The sequence below is a fragment of the Heliconius melpomene genome, chromosome 20, assembly GCF_056956725.1.
Source record: "Heliconius melpomene rosina isolate 202511_hmr_F chromosome 20, ASM5695672v1, whole genome shotgun sequence".
Taxonomy (NCBI): Eukaryota; Metazoa; Arthropoda; class Insecta; order Lepidoptera; family Nymphalidae; genus Heliconius; species Heliconius melpomene.
Window position 1 is genome coordinate 2364894 of NC_140408.1, and position 14686 is coordinate 2379579.

Genomic DNA, 14686 nt, shown 5'->3' on the forward strand with positions numbered 1-14686 from the left:
GGTACATGTCTCTAGTGTGAGAAACCTAGCCAGTGGTAACTAAAAAGTAAAAAATAAATTATAAGCAAAAAATTATTTTTAGAAAAAGCTTTTATTTAAACGCTTTAAAAAGGAGAAAATAAAATTTGTCTTTAAAATTTTAACTATCAACTCATAACCTCATTGTACACAATTTATATGATCATAAAAGCTTGTCGCGTTAATCAATATTTAATTAAATTGAAACTTTAAAAATTGAAACTTAGCAGATTTTACATAATTAAATTAGCACTAGTTTAGTTACACAAGTAAATCGCGCGACAAGCTTTTATGATCATATAAATTGTGTACAATGAGGTTATGAGTTGATAGTTAAAATTTAAAAGACAAATTTTATTTTCTCCTTTTTAAAGCGTTTAAATAAAAGCTTTTTCTAAAAATAATTTTTTGCTTATAATTTATTTACAGCTAATTTTCGGTAGTGTATTATTTATTACCTTATACCTATTTTGTATATCTATTAAGATTTATGTGAACATATAAATAAATATTTTAGCGCAAAACGTGCATTTCGATATATTGTTTTCGATACTTTTAGAGGCCAGTCGTGACCTTTAGAGGCCACAAGGTGTGACTATAAATAGTGATTGTAGGTTCGATCCCCACTCTATGAAGTGAAATAATTATTTAATTTTATATTTTCCTTTCTTCGCTTTGGTGTCGAGATAAAGTGCGGCATTGAATTCTGTCACTCATTACACAAAGCCTTCAGAATGCGGCGGAAAGTGGGAACGGAGTGTTTTAACACTAAGTTCCCTCTGCGTTTCTGTGTGCGAGATACACCGTAAAGCAGATTTAATTAATTTTTTACAAAAATACTTCAACACATCTTACAATAACAGAAAAATTAATAAAATAACAAGAGAATACAAAAGCTCCGGAAGTTTTTCGTCTGTTCAAACTTCAAAGACAGATCTATATTGTATGAAACAACATAAACTATATATCGATATGGTGTCAAATTGGTAGTGATCAAACATTATCTATATCCAATATCTTCGAATTGTTATTGCTCTTATATTGTTAGCCTTTGATGGTGGAGTGTAAGAGTTGCCGCTCTGTTAACTTTACGTGTCGTAAATATGTCCCTTTTGAACGAAAATAAACCTTAATCCAATTGAATATAGTTTAAATTAAGATATTTTGTATGTAATTATTATATTTATTTGTTGTTTTGCTTAATTATAATTACTGGTTCCAATCCTATGACGTATATACGATAGAAAGGCGTGTGTTATTATTATTAACAATCGCTATAATAATTATTTGAGGCCACACGCGACTAGTTGTGGGTTCGGTCCCCACTCGAGAAAATGAAATATTTGTTTAAATTTAGGTATATTTTCATTCCTTCGCTGTGGTCTCTAGGTAAAGCGCGGAGTTAAGTTCCGCCGCTCTATATGCAATGCCACCAGAATTAAGGCGGAAAGTGGGGAACGGAGTGTTTTAACACTAAGTACCCTCTGCCTGCCCTACTGCGTGCTGGATACAGCGTGAAGCTATAATGATGAATTAATTTATATATATTTCTCGACGATTTCTCTATTTTTTATGCTTCTCTATTATTTATTCGAGCTTAGTGTACTAAGCTCGAGTGTTTTCAAAAAAAAAAAGCCAATCTGTTAATAATTTAATTTTAAGAAGAAGTCCCTCTGAGATTTTTGCACCGGTCTTTATCAGATCTGAGACAGTAACTTAAGCGAATTGGTATTTAAATATTTGACGTTTAAAAAATTAAGAATGTAGCTTATTTTGAGTTTATATATTTTACTATGACTTGCTATTTCTATTTCTTTTGTAGAGCATGGAATCAATCGACTATATCAATAGACTAGATAATTTGATTTCCATGTTTTGTTCCCTCTAGAGAGGGCCAAGACCCTCTGCGGAAGACTACGTTTGTTGACACACTGGCCGATCTCTAGAGAGGAGACGACGTACTTGTGGAAGCGATTGAATTTCTCAATAATAGTAGGTCTAATTTATTCTAAGTCATTTTATTCTAATTAATTCTAATTTCTTCTATAATAAGTCTTGTTGCCAAACCTTCTGAGTGCTAAGAATTTGTCAGTAAATTATTTAAAAATATAGAATCCTGTCCAAATCACCATCTCTACTAAATTGTCAAAAGTTTTTCTCTATGCCAAGAATTAAAACGTGTGTATGAACACACTATGTAACGAAATCAGATAGAATGAGGAGAAAGGAGTACTGAACACTAGTTTCTATGGCCTATCTATCTATGCGGAAAAAGGCAAGAAACTGAAAATAAAATATAATTGAAATTTCACAGTAGAACTCTACTATTCTTATTTAATTACATTTCTACCGGAGCGTGGCTTGTGTAGTGATAGTTAAATGAAAATATTTGTTTTCATTTCCTAGACCTCAAAGGCGATCTTCGAGGAAACCTGAAAGACAGAATCTAAATACTTGAATAATTAAATAGTTTCAAATTCATTTTCAAAAGTATCTTCTATATTAAACGACAAAATGAATAATAATAGCACACGTACGCAAATATAAAATATTAGTAACATTCATAAAGTAATATTTACGCGGCATATGTACGAAATGGCTGATGTCTAACCGTTTGTATAATTTCATACAAAATAAAATAATAAAAAAAAATATAACTGTGAAGTATTTTACTTTTTTGAACGATAGTTATCTATGCTAAACTTATAATCTGTTGGCATTTATTAGTATTTAGAAATTTTGGTGGCGCATCAGGACAGTATCTGAGAAAACGACGGTTGTGAATTCCATCCCCTCTTAGGGCAATGATTATATTTATTACCATTTCTTTGTCCTGGTAACCAAATGTCTTTAAAAGTTGATTGGAAAATGGGGAACGGAGTATTTTAACACTAAATTCTCTATGCTTTGCTATGCGGCAAAAAAGCGTAGCTTATTTTTTTTTAAATTAAAATATATAAGAGTGGCGTGGCTCACCGTCTGTGGTCACTCTTACGCAGCATTTGCACTAAATTGCCTAATACTTTGCTGTAAGTAAAATTTCATACAAAATAAAGCATAAGACTCGCTACAATAGCCACGTTTCTTATGGCTGAGGTCAGATGCCCGCAATGGATTATAGAACAGAAAATAAGTCTCTGATATTAAAAGATTGAAGACTCTTATACAATTTTTATTAAATTCTCCTTTATAATGTTGACACAAAATGTCAATGTGGCAAAGATATTGTTTACTTTGGAAAAATATATAACAGTGTTTTTTTTTATGCGTTTTTACTATAATTTTAGAATTACTAACATTACCTCTATATAATTATTAATACTAGTCGTCGTCCGCAACTTTATTTACGTGTACGTTACCTCATTTTCGTAGGAAATTCGAGAGAGGGGCTGTGATCACCTACCATAACGGGTCACCTGCCACTCGACATCCGGGGTTCCTGCCACTCGACAGTTCATAAACGTTCTTTCTGTCATGCTGTAAAAAAATAAATAATATAATATAAAAACATTTTCAATTTTATTTCCTACATTACAAAAGCTGCTATTGGCACTTCCGGCTCCAAAATTTATTTATACATCAACAGAAATATAATCAGAACTCAAAAAAAATATCAAAAAATATCAATTGACGAAGCTCGACGGCCCGAATCCACTTAAATACTTTTGAGCATGTTTTTAAAACTTGTAAAGGAAGACGAAAATTTCGCGATTCATAATAAATCTATAGAGAATTCACAAACGAAAAATACCTTTAATAGCCTGAGAATTCTTCAAAGAAATTGATTAATAAAGGTGAAAATTTTATTAGGGCAAATTGCCGTCATCAGGCGACAGTGATGAATTGGGTGACAGCTTTTTTTTTGTACCATTTGGTTCAGTATTTGTGTGTTCATTGGAAAGAATTAATTATAACCTGAAACTTCTTGTGCTATTATTATTTTTTATGTCATATTTCTTGTTATTGTATTATCAAATATCTGTCTTTTGTATTATTAATAGTAAAAGAATGATGAAAATATTAATATTTTCTTTTTCTCGTAGTACTAGTACGTAACTAGGTAAAGCGCGGTCTTGAGTTCTGCCACTCACAATGCCTCAAGAATTTGGCGGAAAGTGGGAAACTGAAGTGTCTTAATTGGGAAGGAGTTCTTTATTATTTATTAACTCAACACAGACGAAATCATATGGAAACACTAGTTCTATAACAATTTTACCGGATATTAATCATAAATGCTAATGTTGATTTGCTTGTCACTAAATCATGTTTAACGATTCTGCGACTTTCGTTCAGCCTTACACCTGCTACGTTATTGAAAAAATAAATTATTACAAAAGATATAGTAGTAGTTCACGACATTTACCTTTAAAAAACCAAAAAGCCCGCCTCGCGTAACTTCTGGCTGTAAACTTGATTCGATCCCCATTTGAGGTAATAACTAGTTTCATTTACCAGTTAATTCTCGCCACTTACCACGCTGTCTTGAAAATTAAGAGGTGCTTGGGAAATGAAATGTCTTAGCGTTGTGTCTCGAAAATTTTGAGGGGTGCTTAAGAAACGAAATGTCTTGGCACTGGGATCTTTTTAACTATAAAAGTAGTAGAACGTAGTCAAGAGTAAACTGATCAGTCAATCCGACTGTCAGTAAGTTTCAAAGTGTTGGAATTATCAGATTCCCAAAAATGAACAGTTTCATTTAAAATAATGTACAGTATACCCTAAATGTTTATAATATTTATCAATTACTTTCTTTTATTAATATAAATAATTTTTAAAAATAATATTTTTTTGGCGTATTTAATACTAATAAGTTAAATGAAAATATTTAAATGTATATAAAAATTTCATTAGAGGACTCAAACCTGCGCGTATTGCAACTTCTTGGAAACTGTCCAAACTCCATAGCTAATTTAACTCTTACATACTATTAACTCTTACTTTTGTTGTGAGCACTTCTATAAGAAATTTCATGTAATTGACTATTTAGTAAGAGAAAATTATATCTGTGTGTGTATGATTAACACACACATTCTCAGAAACTAAACCAGCGGTCGAACTCTTTAATAACATGGAGTTACATACAGTTATAAGTATCTTGCGCGAAGAATCAGCTCGCTGAAGTGGAACTGGGCCGGCCATGTGTCCAGACGTAGCGACGGTCGATGGAGCCGATACGTGCTAGACCGCGCTTAGGCAAGCGTAGTGTAGGACGCCCTGCAGCACGATGGACGGACGATTTAAAGAAGGTGGCTGGCACCGGATGGATGCGACAAGCCCAAGACCGGGATGGTTGGCGCTTGATGAGGGAGGCTTACGTTCAGCAGTGGACGGCGATAGGCTGATGACAAAAAATATCTACGTTTTACCACCAATAAATAACATTAAAAAGGAATCAAACTACAATTGTCACTTCGCAAGACTAATAATATCCAAATACACTTTAGTAAAATATGATAAAAAGAAAAATTAAATCAAATTATACTCTATATCGTTGTAATAAGCATCACATTTGTACGATAAGGGAACGCGTATAGCAGATGATTTTAGTTTATGCGACATAAAGTTAAGGAAACAATAACTCTCATAACGATACCGACGCAGCATTTTGTCATTTTAAGAGCCTATAACTTAGGAGTTGGAGAAAATTTAGATGCTTTGTGTCTCTACTTGAGATAATTTGCCAATGGGAGTTTGCAAGTGTGCGTAATAATGTAAATTATTATTTATTTTCGATATATAGGTCTATTTAGACAGATGGCGGTGTAAAGTTACGCCATCCAATTTATAATCCTAATTATTTTTGTTTTAGCTTCACGCTTTATCACGCACATAGCAGGGTAGGCAGAGCAAAACTCAGTGTTAAGACACTCCGTCCCCGTTAAAATACTTCCGTTAACCACTTTCCACCAAAGTCCTAAAGCATTGAGTGTTCAGTGACTGAACTCAACGCCAACCTTTGCCTCGTTACCAGTAATGAAAATATTAAATATTTTATTTCTTCTAGTGGGAATCGAACGCACAGCAAATCCTACCCAATACAGTAAAAATTACTTGCTTGGCAAAAATAAATATTTTTATGTATGTCAATTAATAAGACAAACATTTCTGTAAATTTATTTGGTTAAACGCGCTAATCTAAGGCTAAGCTAGTGCTTAGCAATAAAATCTTAATTAAAGAACCTTAAAAGCAAGGTTCCCAGATATTTTTTATTTTACAAATCCGCCATTTCACTTGATATCTATATTAGGTGAATTGTGCAAAATATTGTAATACGCCATTTTGTTATGGCAGCCATTTTAGCTTAAAAACAATATCGATTAAACTGAAATCGTAATTCAACATCCAGCTCTATCGAACAATGGAAATGGGTCAATTTGAGCTTACAAGATTTAACATACACCAACATCCGTGTTATGATCATCGGTGATCATCGGTGATCATCATCAGGTGACCCGAACGCTCGTTTGCCTTGTCCTTTTTCCATAAAAAAAAAAAAAAAAAAAAAATGTACTTAGATTAATATGGCAAGTCAAATAAAAGCATATAAGGATTAATATGAAGGTTTATACTTAAACAGTCATTCGTAAATAATATGTATACACTACTCAAAACAAAATAAGGGCCACTGCAATTTTCAAGTATATTTATGTGTTACTAGGACTTAGGTATTAGAAAATGATGAAGTTCATTAGCTTTACCATTTTCTAATGTAATTAACTCAAAATTTAATTAAAATCGATCCAATAAAATTTAATTAGAATTTTTTCAACTAACTATGCAATTTTGACAAAAAATTCACTCCCGCTCATAAAGCTTTCAACAACTTTTAGTATTTCTAAAGCTTTTTTTTTGTTGTCTTCAGTATCGTGTGTGTCCTCCTTATTTTTGTACACAATCCTGAGGCCTGTAAGGGATACTTTCATTCAGGTTTCGTACAGTTTCTTGAGGAATTTGCTCCCAGCTTGATTTGAGCACTTCAATCAGCTGTAGCTTGTGTACGGGCCGGTCAGTACTTCGAACGCTTCGTTTAAGTAGATCCCATATGTATTCTTTCGGGTTGAGGTCTGGACTGTTGGCAGACCAAGGCAATACCTCAATATCAGCCTCAGTCGTGCATCAGCTTGAATCATGCACGAATTCTCTGAGCAAAAGGCACCACATGAAGTCTGATAACCTCTTCAATGTATCGCTGAGCTGTTACAGTACCTCCGTTTAGGATTATTAGTTCAATTCTACCCGATAGACTAATGCCTCCCCACACCATCACATTTGAACCCCCGAATCTGTCACTTTCTCGGATGCAAGCATCTGAAAATTGCTCACCTTCACGTCTCCAACTACTAATGCTCTCACTACTACTATCTCATCAGTAAACAACACTGTGCTCCAGTCACTTATGTCCCAGGTAAGATATTGCCTTGCATACGCTAAACGGTTTGCACGATGAACACTTATTAGTGGAATTCGCAATATTCATCTTCCGAAGAACTGCTGGTCTTCGTGCAACCATTTCCTAATTGTTTGATCACTAACGCGGGTACCTGTGGCTTGCCGCAAGCGATTTTGTAAGCAGTGAGCGGTGATAAAACTCTCTCTTCGCGCAGTCAAAAGAACATAGCGGTCTTCTTGTGCGGTAGTGGATCTAATTCTGCCTGATACTCGTCTTCTGGATACCGTACCCGTCTCTTGAAAACGATTCCATCCATTTTGGACCGCTCTTCGTGAATATCCGAGCTGTAGAGCTACAGAACACTGTGAATGTCTTTCTTGAATTAAAGTTACAGCTCTGATTATGGTTGGCAAGTCCAGACCTCGTCGAATACGTGGCATAGTCTTCGCAAAAGATCAATTAACACGATAGTTAAACATTATTTGAACTACACACGACTAGTTCCAAACTTTGACTGAATTTAATTATCAACTTAAATAAGGGTAAAATCAAGTGGCTTCAATAAATCTCCAAATCTACGTACTTTTACAATTTTTTTCTGGCAGTATACTCAAATAGAACTTGGTAACACTTAAGTTGAACGTACCATAAGTATCAACCACTCAAGATTGCATTCATGTGAATAAATTAACCCAAAGTGCAAAAATACGTATTGGCCCTTATTTTGTTTTGACTAGTATATATACCCTATACATTATATATTATTTACGTAGTAAAATACTCTTTTGGGGGAAGTACTCTTTAGGGGAAATGTTCAATAACACCAATTGAAAGGCCTGAAGTGTAAGATAATTGACATAAGTGACATCACGTCACTTTTCAACTGGAAACGTCACTTCCATTTATTTTATTATTTTCAATTTTCCATTATAAAGCAAAAGAGTTCTTCATCATACAACGTGACATTGGCGTGGTGATTTTGTGCTCAACTGGCACGCTCGAAACGCCATAATGAAAGAACTGAAACTGAAATAAAAGAAAACGATATTTCTGAGCATATTTGTGTTTTTCTAGATTCGTTATATACTTGTCCTTTTAATTACGTAAAAGTAAGCAGGATCCATTTACAAACGAAACTTACGTTGCATCCCGCACATAGCAGAATAGACAAAGGGAACCAGGGAATGGCGTACGATGAGTATGTTAAGACTCCGTTTCCATTAAGACACTTCAGTTCTTCACTTTCCGTCAAATTCTGAAGTCATTGCGTGTTGAATGGCGGAACTTAACACCTTACTCTCGCTCTACGAAGAAAGGCGAAAACTTACACGATAGAATGAACTGGAATGATTAAAATTAAAATATTTTCCGTAGAATGTGCATTGAAGATTATTTGGAAGATATAAACCGTATCAGAAGAACAGCAATAGGTCTCATTTTTATAAGTAATAATTAGATTTTATAGTTAATTTGGGTCAAATCGATTCCCTGTCAAAGTTCGCTTTGCCAAGTTTGTAGTCAGCTTAGTGTTTAGATTGTTAGTGCCTCACACCTCGGTCGTTACATACTGGTAGGTGTTTCGTGACTGCTTCGGGTCAGCTGTTTTGGCTCTCTGAACTTTTCTTTATACCTAAAGAACCTACCTTTAACGAATAATAAGGTTGAAATATTACCGTTTTTTTTTTATAAAATGGTTTTAGCAATCTATCTAATACTAAATTCATTAGATATTACCCAAGACAAGAGACACAAGCTAAGACTTCGTATTTTAAAAAATAATCTTCTATGGAAACAAATGATAACTTTGAAATGAAACTAAAATAGGAAATCGAATGGGAAACATTAATAATCATAAATCGTTCTACTGTGCCACCATGATGCTTAAATGTAAATTTCTTTCAATAAAATTGCAAGGACTCCTCGGTATTTTTGACAAAAATATCAAGATTGAGGCAAACATAATATAGCCATTAGGATTGCTATTCAAGGAGTATCCGCAGAAAAGGATATCATGGGTAGGATCTCAACCGAGGATAGATGCTTGTGGGATGATATTCGTTTTATGTATAAGGTGGATTATGCATATCCATTTATATGTCCCAGAGGCCGTAGTGGCCCAACGTCACAATCACCGTAAACGAGATGGTTGTGTGTTCGATTCCTTTGGTGAAAAGACTTTTGTGCCTCAAAAAGTACCTGAGTCCCTCAAATTACCTCGTTAAATGCAGAAGCAAGAAAGAAATCTCGTATTGCTAGTGAATCTCGAACAATCCTGATTATTTTCCCTACAATATAATAATTTCTTCATATATTTTTTCCGTATGTAAAATTTTATGCTATTAATTCCAAAAGTATTTATTTAAACACCAAAAATACATATATTTTTGGTAATCCAATATTTAAGCAATTTCCATACAGCAAGTTAAAGAGAAAGTACCGATTTAGGATTTTGAATAAATAACTCGATGGGAGTACTGAAAAAGGTGTCTTGTGTCGACCCTTCGCCGGCTGAGGTTTTAAAATAGGTTTGAAATTTTATTCTACTTTGAAACAGTTTTTATTTACTCATTCATTTTATTTCAGCCTTTGGCATTTCGATTGGAAAGTACAGAAGGTTTAAGCTCTCAATTTTAAATCAATTGACGTCAAGTAAGCTCTTCAAACGAAATTGTAATGGAATTTTGGGATTAACCCGTTGTTTTATGTGTGGATTATGTAGTGTTATTGTAAATGTAACTATTTGTTTTTGTATTTTACGCTTTTTTCAATCGTAGACTGTCAATTTGAACCCAATATCGCGTTTTGACTAATGAAAATGAATGAAAATTAAAGAGAATCGAACCCATGGACTTACCGTTTGGTATTGAGAAAAAAATTATTATGAAGCAATTAATACCAAAAACTGATATTGCTTCGATTTGGTTAGTAGAATTAATATTTTAGTAGAATTTTCACATTGTAAAATTAAAATAAATCAATATAAGTAAATTTTATTTAAATAAAATATATACCTAGAAGTAAGCGTTAAAAAGTTACATTCAAAGACAATGCAGTAAATTTAAAAACAGGTTCAGTTTCATCAAGTAGTTGTATAATAGTAATAACCGTCTAAAGAAACACTGTAAAATGAACAAAACAGGCAAGTATTAAAGAAAACAAAGAACGGCCTTCGATAGACACGACTATCTTTAATGAAGAAATGGCCATGAAAATGTGGGGAACCTGGAATTGCTGCTACTATTCATAAAACTGCTATTCAAAATTAATATTATATAACGTGGAAAATAATATTAATGACAGAATTAATGTACTTAACTCTTTCTCTTTCTCTCTTCTTAAACACACATTTTAATTGAAGCAGGTTTTTGACTCTTAGTGACAAATAACACTTTAGAAATATAAAAATAGAAAAGTGAGTAGGTACTAATTTTACTATCTATCTATCTATGTGGATTTATACAAAAAGATGAAGCTAATAATAAAATGATGTTAAAATAGACTAAAATCTACTAAATATTGCTTCATTCTTTAAGCATGTTATAAAAAAAAAGTCATAAACAACTAGCTAAAATAAATAGAAAATGTCACATAACATAGAATTAAAACAACACGAAAGTTACAGAGTAATTATTGTTGGAACAGCGCGACCGACTTACGTACTCATGTACGAGTAAGCTTATCGCGCCACGACGGAGGCCAGGCCCAGTTTACATACATTACTTCTTAGGCACACTTCTTAGGCACTGTGACCTAATTTTGTGTGTTTTTGAAGTATTTGTAAGACTTACGAGTTAAGTATTCGAATTTGGTAACTTTGTTAGTACCTAATACGATTTAAATTGATGTGTCGTATCTGGTAAGTATGTACTTACTTAAGAATTGTGTTGAAAAGTCTATATAAAGATCACGTAATTTTATTTTATTATTATCTAATTAATATACGTAATATGTTTGTATTAAAAACCTTGCATTAAAGAGTTCCTGTGGTATCTTCCAATACGTGATGAATGGTGTTTGGATTTGAGGCCGTTTCCATTGAGATACTGGTGTTGAGTGGCAAAACTCAACGCCACACTTTACCACGTTATTAGAGGAAATGAAAATATTTAATATTTCTTCGAGTGGAAATCGAACCCAAAACCTGTCGCGTTGACAGCCGCACACTTGTGCTCCTGTGCCATGACTGACCTCAATAAAAGAATAATTATACGTTATTATGTTATATTACTTTAGAAAATAGCAAACTCATTCGTTTCTAAGAAATTGAATGAGGCATTCCATACCCTTAACTACGAAGAAACTTGAAATTTGGCATATAGAGATTTAGAGAGAATAAGGAAGCACTACGAGAAGATTCCCCAAAATGAAAAAAACGAGATTTTATGATTAATAGTTCACGCAAGCAAAATTGGGGGCTACAACTTGTACCTTGTAAGTAAAAGATAGAAACAGACCGATCATCTCCAATGAAAATGTAATAAAATTGGATTTTTTTCCTTTAATCCTTTCATATATACTCATATTGTCAATGTTTCAACAAAAGCCACTCATTGATAGTGCCTTCACATTGAAGTGTACTTGACCTTTTTTCCTAGAGAATCAACTTGTCCTGTCTATATAAAGTGAAGACGTGATGTCACTTAAAGTTTCCAGGTATATAGCTGAATATGTTCTTTTTCCATATTTTTAACTGTTTTATAACGTTGTCGATAGTGATAAGAGCCCATGATGTATAAGTAATGTCTGATGGTTGTCGGTTCGATCGCCATTTGGGGGATGGAAAATATTTGAAATGTGGAAATCATGTTAAAAAATATACAATTTTATTTTTGTATTTCGACCATATATATATATATATATATATATATATATATATATATATATTACAAATAAACGTGAGATGTAGTTATGAAATTATATATAACCTAGCTGCATATACCTATTATCATTACCGTTTCTTCCATTCCTTTACCAGTAAAATAAAAGTCTTAAAGGATTACGATAATATTACCAGAATGAATGTTATAGGCATGATATGAAGTGAATAGCATTAAACGTTGCGCCCAGAATTACCTGTGACATCATAAAATTCAGAATAACCGCTATATTACCGATATTACCTAAGATTACCAAGATTACCATTAAATTTTTATGTCATGACACCGTCGGCGATTACTTTGTACCTTCTGATTAGATGCCTGTTGTATGAACGCTTTGATCGTGTGAATGTGAGAAGACGCCTTTAGAATATTGATATGAGAGGCCATAGAATAATATAAAAGAAATGATATGAGTTTCTCAAACAATAATGTTAACGACGGTTTTGTGTTGTTATATATTAGTTACAATAAATTACGATTTAAATTACGACATTATGAAAAAAAAACTTTCATTAGTGGGAACACATAAAAAAAAACAAAAAAAGAACAATAAGAAAGATAACAAATGTAAATTGTTACAACATGCAATGCCATACATTTCGGCAGATATTGGGGAACGGAAGTGTCTTAATGTGAACGGAGTGACTTAACACTAGTTCCCAGCTTCCCTCCGCCTAAATTATGCTAAAAATTAACTGCACACGTTCATTATAAAAGCTTAGTTAGCCCATGACATCACTTTTGATAGTCTCTGTTCTGTGACCTCACTACTTATTTAATATAGCTGAGACGTAGAGTTATGAGCTCTCGTTGCCTTTAATAGTTACTTATACTTAGCCAGTAGTTGTAAAACGCGAATATTATATTTTCTAATCTTATTTTTAACCAGAAAAGATATCTTAAATTAAAACTACTAAATTAACAACGATTTACAATTTAATCGTCATTTAAGTAGTAGCTTTCACACATAATTATGTAGTTTTTATTTAATTTTTTTTAAAAACAATTTACGGGTAGAGAAAACAGTATTATATGTACAGTATTATTTGCTATTGGTATTCCTGAAAATATATGATTTTAAATTGAAATTTCCTAATAAAATCACCTTGTAACTAGTTCACTTTACTACGGACAATCTCAATTAATACATAATATTTCTTCAGGGCGTGCATTAAGCGGGTTAGGGTCGAGATACAATCCAGGCATACTTTCGTTTGAACCAATGTCATTAGTCCTTCATTCCTTGACGAGGGTGCCCATAAGCTTTCAGCTCAACTATCTATATGAGCAGAGAATGTCTACATATTATGTTAGTTTATTTAGAGATAGGAATAGTATAAAGGCCGTCTTGCCTTAGTTGGATGACGTTCCCGAATTATTTTCATTTCATCTCATAAACATGAAGCTGTCGTAGCGTAAGGCTATAAGCGTTTGACTGTGAACGCGGCGGTTAAGGGTTCGATTCCCACATGGGGGAATGAAATATTTTAATTTCCTTGCTCGGTGGTAGCGAGGCAAAACCTGGCGTTGGGTTTCGCTTCCGTTATTCGGCGTAAAGTGGTGAACAGACACTCCTTAACATTAGGTTGTGCAAGTTTCCCCTGCTATGTGCAGGGTACAGATGAAATAAAATAATAAATTTACCAGAGTGAAGACCGAACGCACGTTCACAGCGTTTACAATGCCCCACTGCCACCTTACCTCTTGATTTTCACATTTCTCTTGTATACGTAACATGTTGTTTGTATTTATTTAATATTAATGATGATTAACTTAAGTTCTGTTTGCGCAAGAGTAAGATTAGATTGACTCGAGCTGTACCGGACGGGCGGAACTCAAGTGAATGAGCCGCTGACGCCCTGCACACTATAGGTTCTAGATCATGGGAACACGGAGTATGCTGAGACCCCAAGACGTTCTTGTGAGTCGTTCTTGTGAGACGTTCTTGTGAGTCGTTCTTGTGAGACGTTCTTGTGAGTCGTTCTTGTGAGACGTTCTTGTGAGTCGTTCTTGTGAGACGTTCTTGTGAGACGTTCTTGTGAGTCGTTCTTGTGAGACGTTCTTGTGAGTCCTTCTTGTGAGACGTTCTTGTGAGTCGTTCTTGTGAGACGTTCTTGTGAGTCCTTCTTGTGAGACGTTCTTGTGAGTCGTTCTTGTGAGACGTTCTTGTGAGTCCTTCTTGTGAGACGTTCTTGTGAGTCCTTCTTGTGAGACGTTCTTGCGAGACGTTCTTGTGAGACGTTCTTGTAGGACGTTCTTGCTATACATTGAAACAAGATACTGAAACAGGATGTTGAAACAGGATATTGAAACAAGATGTTGATCACTGTATAACGGTCGGTGACTGTCGGCTCTATTCGTGTCTTGTTCCGATTCTATCTTCTTCCTGTTGTGCTC

General features: G+C 33.8%; 1 protein-coding gene across 2 annotated transcripts in view; it reads left to right on the plus strand.

The window, feature by feature from the left end:
- The window catches only part of LOC146527502 (uncharacterized), a 65240-nt gene that overhangs the window by 15753 nt on the left and 34801 nt on the right, over positions 1-14686 (plus strand). The gene's annotated exons all lie outside the window — the stretch shown is intronic.